We start from the raw sequence: 10,272 nt of genomic DNA, 5'->3' as shown, positions 1-10,272 counted from the left end.
TGTTAGTATGATCTATGATTTCATATTTTGCACTTTCTCTGCTCTCTTTCTGTTTCGAAAATACTTGATTTGCATCTATTTCTCAGATCTCTGTTGGTAGTGATCTCACATTATCAAAAATTGATTACTTCGTCAAAAACCAACTAGAGGACGACTGAAGATCAAACACAAGAAGAATAAGGTCAAGCTTGCAGTCATGTAGTTCTACAAGGTTGATGACTTCGCAAGGTTCAAAGACTGAGAAAGAAGTGCCCCAACGTCGAGTATGTAAGGAAATTAGATTGAATTTTCCCTGGATTGTGTGAATTTTCTCTGGACTGTGTAAATTTTCTCTGGATGTGCGAATTTTCTCTGGATCATTACTCTTTTTTTCCAAAATCTAGAACGCTGCATAATACTTCTAATTCTACAATCAGTAGGACAATCAGAAATATTTTAATCACTGTAGAATTGTAGTCTGAGCAGAATTCTAAGACACAATGGTGTCGTTTGGTAACACTTACGTTTTCAATTTTCTGTTTATATTTACAAAAATTTTAAAAACTCAAAAAAAAACTTGTTTGGTAAATTTTTTATTTATAAATCAGTGATCTCAGTTTATAAATTTGGTCAAAAAATGTAAACTCAAAAAATGTGTTTCTGTTTTGAGTTTTGAGTTTTTTTTTTTTTTACCACCCAACATTAGCAACCACCCGCCATCATTTTCCACTACAGTCTTCCGCTACCACCCACCCCCCACCACCAGCTGCCACCACCACCCACCACCACCACTATCACCCATCACCCGTCACTACCATCCACCGTCCGCCACCACCACTCACCACCCACCCGTCACCACCATCCACCACCCGCCACCACCAGCCACCTACCACTACCAACCACCTGCCACCCACCCGTCACCACCACCCATCACTACCACCATCACCCACCACCCACCACCCACCACCATTACCACCACCACCACCACCCACTACCCGTCATTCGCCACCCACCTACCACCACCACCCGCCATCCGCCACCCACCCACCCATCCACCCACCATCACCAGCCGCCACCTACTCGCCATCCGCCACCCACCTGCCCCCACCACCCGCCACCACCCACCACTACCAGCCATCCGCCACCCACCCGCCGCCACCACCCACCACCCGCCCGCACCACCACCCACCACCCGCCCGCACCACCACCACCACCCACTCGCTACCACCCACCACCCGCCACCCACCCACCACCCGCCACCCACCCACCACCACCACCACCACCACCACCACCTACCACTACCCGTTACCCACCACCCACCGTCACCACTTTCCACCATCGTCTTCCACCGCCACTTGCTACCACTTTGTCATTTTTCACTCTTTTTTATATTTTTTAAATTTTTTTAAACATTTTGTCAATTACCAAACGGGTTTGTAGTTTATGTTTTTCTAAAAATAAACAAAAAATAAACAAAAATCAGTTTATAAATTTTTGTAAATATAAACTGAAAATATAAACGTTACCAAACAGACCCAATAAATTTGTGTATTTTAAAAAAACAAAACAAACTAAAAATAATCGGTTTTATTACTTGTACTGCTTGAAGAAATTCTTGTTCAAGCTCACCCAATGATTTTTTCTCTTTATTGTCTATGCTACAGCATGGCAAGATCTTACTGTCAATCATTTCTTCTTGTTGGACTTGACCTGCAAGGAGCACTGGGATTATTAGCAAACAAAATTTTGATAACAACCCTCCATGAAAAGATATTTGTAAAAGAAGATATAAAATGCATGATAATACACAGCTCCCTGAACTGTGTGAATTTTCTTTTGACTATCTGAATTTTCCCTGGATGTTTGAATTTTCTCTAGATGTTTGAATTTTCTCCGGACTATCTGAATTTTCTCTGGATGTCTAAATTTTCTTTAGATGTCTGAATTTTCTCTAGACTATCTGAATTTTCTCTAAATGTCTGGAGAGAATTTCTCTGGGAGGTCTAGAGAAATTCTCTGGATCGAATTTTCTCTGGATTGATATTGAGGGACCTTAGACATTATAAAAATATAAAATGTCCTTTATACTATAAAATCTTAATACCAGGGACCCTAAAAAAAAATCTCCCTTTTTGAAACATTCCTTGGTAAGTGCGGATTAATACAATTTCTCTCATATTTAAAAAATAAAAAAATACCTAGTTAGAAAATAGAGAAGTTTAAATGGTTCAAATTAGTGTTTATTGGACGATCGATCGGACAATTATTTGGATGATTGGGTGAAACATTTGTTTATCGTGATTGTCGTCTTGTCCATTGCGACTGTCAGCGCCAAATGACCGGCCAAACGACTGGCAAAATAAATTTCGAGTCATTCGGGTCAAATTCAAATTCGAGCTACACAACAGTGTTGTAAAAAATTATATTTCTTTTTTCTTAAAGTTTATAATTTCATTATGAATGGTCCTGTGTTACTGATATCATGTGTTAAAATTTTTTAAATCACTATTTTGTCTTTTTTCTTATTATTTTTTCTTTTTATCATCATGATTATATTCTATAACTTTTCATCATTAAATTTCATCTAAATATATTCTTATTAAGTGATGATATACAAACATAAATTTTATATAAATTTTTTAAATACAATGATATAACTTAATGGTGACATTTCATTTTAAAACAAAACACACATAAACATTATTTATATTTACAATAATATCATTATCATAATATTTTATAATATTTTTTGTATAAATTTTTATATATGAATATAATTTTTCATTTTTATTTATATCAATTTAATCTAGATATATTTAAAAAGGTATAAAATTTGAACAAAAAACTTTAAAAAAATTCATTGAGTACAACAAAATAAGATAATGTATTAAGTTTATATATATATATATATTTTTTTGTATTTGGTGAATTTAAAAAAAAAAATCAAGAAATATTATACTTTTGAAGTATATCTAGATTAGGTGTATCTTAAAAAATAAAAATTCACTTAAAATATTAAAAAAATTCAGTAAAAATAAAAATAAAAACGAAAAAAAAAACCTCAATTTTTTGTATGAGTTAAACCAAAGAAAATAATCACTATTTCTCTTGAAATGACATGAACAAAATATCTGTATTATTTTATTATTTTATATGTATAAAGGTTAAGGAATAAATATATCATTTTAATCTAACATGGGGTAAATGTAATTTTTCAAATATGAAGGAAATCTGTATTAAATCAAAATCTCAAGTTGTGTCAGTGTAATTTACCCTAGCAATTATGGCTAAATTACACTAACCTTCGGTATATTTAAGAAAAATACAATAAGCTCTATACTATTGATATAAAGGTTTGGATTGTCGCAAATAATTGTCATCTAATTCGAGAGAGTTATTGGGCTTGGTGAGTCTATTTTGATACCGATCTTAGTTATTTGAACCATTTACCTTTTATAACTTGTTAAGTAGAATATTTATTCAAAAACTTAAAATGATCTGTTACCCAAAAGACAACCTAAGAGGGAGAGTGAATTAGGTTTTTACAATTCAAATTAATAATACACTAATAAAAATTATGACTAGCACAATAGATAAATATAATTAATGAAATAAAATAATTAAAACAAGTATCTTAACAACTATGTCAGTTAATGATTTTAGCATAGTAAAAATGTGAAATATAGTTATGACAATTTAAAATAAAATAAAGAGATAAAGAAGAGAGCGGCAAACAAATTTATAGTAGTTCGGCTTCAACTCGGCCTACGTCCACTCCTCAAGCTTCACTTGAGATTTTTCACTATCTTCTAGCTTTACAGGGGTGCTAGCAACCTCTTTACAAATGGAGCAATCCTCCACGGATTTTACACAAACTTCACATGTCCAAACCCTTGTAAATCTTAGGTGATTCACAATCACTCTCAAGATTTCAAGAACACAGTGTTTGCAACACTTTTACAAGATGAAATGGTATTTTTGCTTTCAAAGAAAGCTTACAATAAATATCTCTCAAAGATAGATATATAAAATGAAATTTTGATTTTTCTGTACATCTCACACAGGAAAGATGAGCCTAATGCTATAAGGCTCAGTATATAATTTCAGAGAATAGATGTGAGTGATTATAGATCAAAGAATATTTTTAGGTTTTTTTGTAACTTATTTATATTAGAGGCTTTGGTATATATAATGAAAATTATAGCCGTTTATAGACGTTGTAGTCATTTTAATTTATAGCCATTGTACTTCCATCATTACCAATTTGAATATTTTCCACTCCATCATTACAAATTTGAATATCTTTCACTTGAACCTTTTGAACCTTTTGGCCTTTTGAACCTTTATAGCCGTTGTACTTCTATCCTTACTAATTTGAATTTCTTCCACTCCATCATTACAAATTTGAATATCTTTCACTTGAACCTTTTGAACCTTTTGGCCTGCTGCTGTGCTAGGCTGTTTGAACCTTTGTTTTGGGCTGTTTGAACTCTTGATTTAATCAAATATTCTAATAACATTTAAGATAAAGACTTAGGTGAGAAATAATGGGACAAAATAAATTTTAATTTTATTAAAACATAAAATCATCAAAATAAATGTTAATTCTATTTTTCTTTTTCAAATAAATCATCAAAATAAATTTTGATTCTATTTTTCTCTTTCAAATAAATCATCAAAATAAATTTTGATTATATTTTGTCTCTTTCAAATAAATCATCAAAATAAATTTTGATTTTGTTTTTTTTCTTCCAAATAAATTAAAACATAATTAAATAAATCATCAAAATAAATAAGTCTAACAATCTCCCCATTTTTTATGATGGCACACAATGATGTTTTGATTTGATTTGGGAGTAAGAAAAGCTCCCCTTCAAGTCATGCTCCCTGAGTTCATTTCTAAATACATAGGTTAGCACATGTGTAATAAATAAGCTTTAATTAGAGACATGATATGAGACTAAGATATCGAACTATAAATACATAATCATCATATTAGTTTTTAAATAATATCATAATTTGAAAATAATACCATGATACATAACATCATATAATTTCTCCCCCTGTGACATTATCAAAAGGAAATTATGGCTCAGAATCTAGAGGAGGAAGATGAAAATAATAGTGATAAATGGCATCAAAAATTAGATAATCAAAACAGATATACATATATATATATATATAATCAAATCAAATATTCTAACAGCATTTAGGATAAAGGTTTAGGTGAGAAATAATGGGACAAAATAAATTTTGATTTTATTAAAACATAAAATCATCAAAATAAATTTTGATTCTATTTTGTCTCTTTCAAATAAATCATCAAAATAAATTTTGATTCTATTTTTCTCTTCCAAATAAATTAAAACATAATTAAATAAATCATCAAAATAAATGAGTCTAACAATCTCTCCATTTTTTATGATGGCACACAATGATGCTTTGATTTGATTTGGGAGTAAGAAAAGCTCCCCCTCAAGTCATGCTCCCTGAATTCATTTCTAAATGCATAGGTTAGCACATGTGTAATAAATAAGCTTTAATTAGAGACATGATATAAGACTAAGATATCAAATTATAAATACATAATCATTAGATTAGTTTTCAAATAATACCATAATTTGAAAATAATACCATAATGCATAACATCATATAATTTCTCCCTCTGTGACATTATCAAAAGGAAATTATGGCTCAGAATCTAGAGGAGGAGGAAGAAAATGATAGTGATAAATGGCATCAAAAATTAGATAATAAAAACATATATATACATATATATATATATAGGATTCGCCCGCGTCTCTTTTTTATTTGTCGAAAATCGCGTCGGACACGTGTCCTCGCTTTTGCGTCACCCGACCGACAAAAGCGAGACGGGTCAATCAATCGATCAACTGCCTCGGCTCTCTCTCCCTTTTGTCGTCTTATCCTCCGTCTTCTTCTTAATCACTCTCTTCGCCTTCTTCTTCCTCATTCGCTTCGTGAGAGAGATAGAACAGAGAGACTGAGCAGAGCAGAAAAGTTGCCAAAAACTACTCTCCTTTCGATTACACTCTCTCTCCTACTACATGGCCTCGTCTTGTCCCCTTACTCTCTTTCTGGACCTGAATGATCCTGGAAGCACTGCTAGGCCGAGTGCCCCAGCTCCCACTCTTCCCAACCTTCCTATGATGTCGATTGAGCAAATAATGACAGCTCAATCAGACATTGAAGCCAATCATTTCACACTGACGTCCTATATGGAGACGGTGACGACAGTCACAAAATTGGCTCACCGATTGCAAAACAGGACAAGTGAGCTCCATCAGGTCAACGCCCAACTCTCACTGCTCCAGCGCATGTATAAGGATGCGCGAGTAGAAATAGGCGTACTGAAGGCTGAAAATAAAGAGCTTAAACGGAAGACCACCTCTATGGCCCGATTTGGAGCAACGTCGTTCTTGGCTTTTGATAATCAGCGGGGAGTCGTCACTCTCGACGAAAGCACGGAAGCAGGGGCGTCAAGGGTTGCCCAAGATGATAAAAAGAAGAAGAAAATGATGGAAGATGCGAGTAAGTAAGATCGGCGTATGGCTGGAAAAAAAATGCATGTTTTTTTTTTTATGTTTATTTTGATCGGCATGTGGCCCGTAAAAAAAAATGAATGGTGTTTTTTTTTTTTTGGTTTTTTTTTTATGTAAATATTTGTATTTTGATTTGTTGTTGTGTTTATGTTTAAGTATTGCAAAATGAAATTAAAAAGCAGAGAAAAAAATAAGAAAATTAAGTCCAAACAAAAATAATAATAATGAGAGACCAAATTGTTAGTGAGTATATGAGAAACATTTGAGCATGATCTAATTCTCAATTTCTTAGCAAGAGCATACCAATCTCAAGACTATAATAGACATAACAGTGCATAGCTCAAACAAGGTTGCCAAGCAAGAGTATAAATATGGAGCTAAAGTTCAAGTCACTCTTCCTTGAGAAAAATGATCTTCCTCTTCCATTATCAACAACTAATCAGCTCAAAGGTCATGTTGTAAAAATTAAGATACCAAAAGCATAGAGATACTAAAACAATCAAGTCTCTTTTTCTCCCCCGATGACATTTTCAACAAAATCAAGCATAAAGAAGGAGTATGGTACAACATATAGGATGGAAGAATGTAAGTCTCATCATAGCACAAATAATCATCCATATCAACGTAGCTCTATGATACCAAAAAAATGATAACACATAATGATCATACAATTGAAGCTCATACCATTTGACAATAATGGGCAAAAAAAATAGTAACATGTGAAGGTGCAAGCTCATAAATTTGATATAAAAAACATAATAGAAACTGAGGGAATTTTAAAAAATAATCAAGTTTAAATTATTTCCCTTGTTTTATTTGATAAAATCAATAGGAGATGTGATAAATGAAAGCTCATAACTGAAACGTTTTCGTCAATAATATCAAATAGGATGCCAAAATGAAACCAACATGTAATCTACCAAGGATACCAATATGCAATCTAGAAGATTTAACAATCATAGCTCAAGCATTATGTAGAATACCAAACATTGTTCATAATAGGTTAAACTCAATATAATCTCACGGAGCTAATGTAATTCAAAAAAAAAAATGAAGCATGTTCAAGGTATAGCAATCCATATGCTAAGAAAAATCATGAATTTCAATATGTACCACACATTTAAGCATAGACATGATTTTTAGGTAAGAGTATCATCAAAGAGTATACATTGCAAATCATATGAAGCATAATCAATCTTTTTCATATCAAAGTAATAACAGTCTTAGCTCAAGCGATATAAGATAAAATTTTTACCTCAAAAGCTTAAGAGAGTATATGAGGCATACGTTAGGTTCAAGAGATGGAAGCTTTTCAATCTTCAATTTTCTTTCATGAGGATTTCATCTCAAAAGGGTTTAACAAGTATGTTAGCAAAATGATTTCTCTCCCTAAGTTGGTTTACCCTTTTTCTAATGTGATTTGTGTAAATATAGCATTCATAGAACAATTACTGTTACTCAATAAAAATGCAGCACAAATCACTTCTTATCACAAACTCAAAAGGTGAAAAATAATTCAACGATCAAGCAAGAGTTTGGAATGCTATTTTTCAAAATTTTCAAGTAATATGCATAAGAAAATAGTGTTATGCTCTTTGTTTTATTAAAAAAATAATACAACAATCTCATTTAATCACATAACATTATCAAGAGGCATTTTCATCAATTCAATCCACATACTCAACTGTGATAAATCATTTTACTTAATATGGAACACAACATGAATGTTATAAACAATTAATTCAACAAGTTATCAATCAAAAGCATTTCATAAGATGTATGCCAATATAATCCATATTCAAAAGATATTCAATAGGATAGATGCAATGTCTCTACAAACGTATGATACTTCTTTTCATTTAGACATTATTGATGGATCATAATCAACGAATTTCATAACTCATTCAAATATTCCAATGTAAAGCATATAAGTATGAAATTTTCATATTGAGCATATTCTTGAAATCATAAATGCACAATTCAAAATAAAGATAGTATACATCTCAAAAACATGCTATGACATCAAAATTAATTCTACAAAGATATGACTCAAAAAGGAATTAACATATTAGTAATAAGAAAGCCTTTTTCATTTGGAATTCTACGACAGAGTTTTGTAAAAGAAGAAAAAGTTTCATCTTTGTGTACTAAAAACATAACCCATGTAAATCTTGAATAATCATCAACAATAATAAGACAATAACGTTTACCACGTAGACTAGATGTCCTTATGGGACCAAATAAATCCATATGTAGTAGTTGTAAAGGTCTAGTTGTGGAAATATGAGATTTTGATCTAAATAATGTTTTAGTTTGTTTTCCTTGTTGACAAGCACTACAAAGATGATCTTTTTCAAATTTAATTTTTGGAAGTCCAATGACCAAATACTTTCTCAAAAGTTTAGCAATTAAATTTATATGAGCATAACCAAGTCTTCTATGCCATAACCAACTATTTTCATTATTAACATATAAATAAACATCACTAGCATAGAAATCATTAAGATGAAAAACATAAACATTATCATGGCGATTACCAACGAATAAAGCGTTATGATCATTTGTGCTTTCAATTGTGCAATGTAATTTATCAAAAATAACTTATAGCGACCCCGGTTTTTTTTTTTTTTTTCCTTTTGGTTGTTGTATCCGGGCTTAGGTTCCTTGGGTTCTCTCAATGTATAATTGTGGTTTTCATCCTTTATTTTCTCTTTTGAGTTATCGGATGTGTTGGGCAGGTTTGTTTTGTTTTGGTTGGGTTTTGAAACCAGGGGTTACTGTCCAGAATTTGGATTGGTCGCTCGAGCGAGAGTTTGGTCGCTCGAGCGAGGGTTGAGTTTTGTGTCTGGTGGCTCGAGCCAGGGTTCCTTCGCTCGAGCAAGCGTTTGCGTTTCGTTTAGACCTAAGAGTAGTGTTTCTTCGCTCGAGCGAGATGTTCTTCGATCGAGCGAGTCTTTCCTGTGTCTGGTCGCTCGAGCGACCAAGTCTTCGCTCGAGCGAGCCTGTCCAGTTTAAATAGGCAGCAGCGGGTTTTGATCAGTCTTTTCATCCTCTTCTAGTTTCCAAACCCTAGGTACGACTTCTCTCTCTCTAAACTCATCTTCTTTCTAGGTTTTCATCTACTTCTAGTGTGAATCCATCCTAGGTCCTTTGTTAATAAGATAGAGGGCAGCTTGTGCTTCATTCTAATCTGAAAAGTAGTGGATTTGGAGCACTTGGATTTTGGGTCATCTTCTCCATTTGTGTTCTTTGTTCGAGGTAGGGATTCTCCTTGTTTCTTTTCAATACTTCGTCTATAGATAGACATGTGGTAGTTTTTGTATTGCATAAAAATTGTATCATGTTGGATTTGTGAAAATCATGGGACTGAACCTTGGGTTGGTTATTGAATTTGGGTTTATTATCATTAGTTATGATTTGGGCTAATTGGGGTGTTAATTAGCATGTGGTTGTTGAAAGGAGAGGAAACCCTAAATTTTCTTATTCGATTTAATAGATTAATTGAGGGGTTTAGATCTTTGGGCAAATACTTAGGTATTTTGAGTCTTAATTGTGGTTATTGTTGTTTGTTGATGTTAATTAGGCCTTTTTGGTCAATATTGAGAAAGATGAAGGAAAGACCCTAATTTATTGTTTATGACTTAATGTGCATAATTAGTTTGAAATGGCTTTGAAAAGAATGTAGTGAATTTAAATGAAGTATGGCTTTTGTCCATAGGAATGATTTTTG

Source organism: Camellia sinensis, chromosome 3, assembly GCF_055761805.1.
Source record: "Camellia sinensis isolate YWXY chromosome 3, ASM5576180v1, whole genome shotgun sequence".
In the NCBI taxonomy this organism is placed as follows: domain Eukaryota; kingdom Viridiplantae; phylum Streptophyta; class Magnoliopsida; order Ericales; family Theaceae; genus Camellia; species Camellia sinensis.
This window is presented reverse-complemented; position numbering follows the sequence as displayed.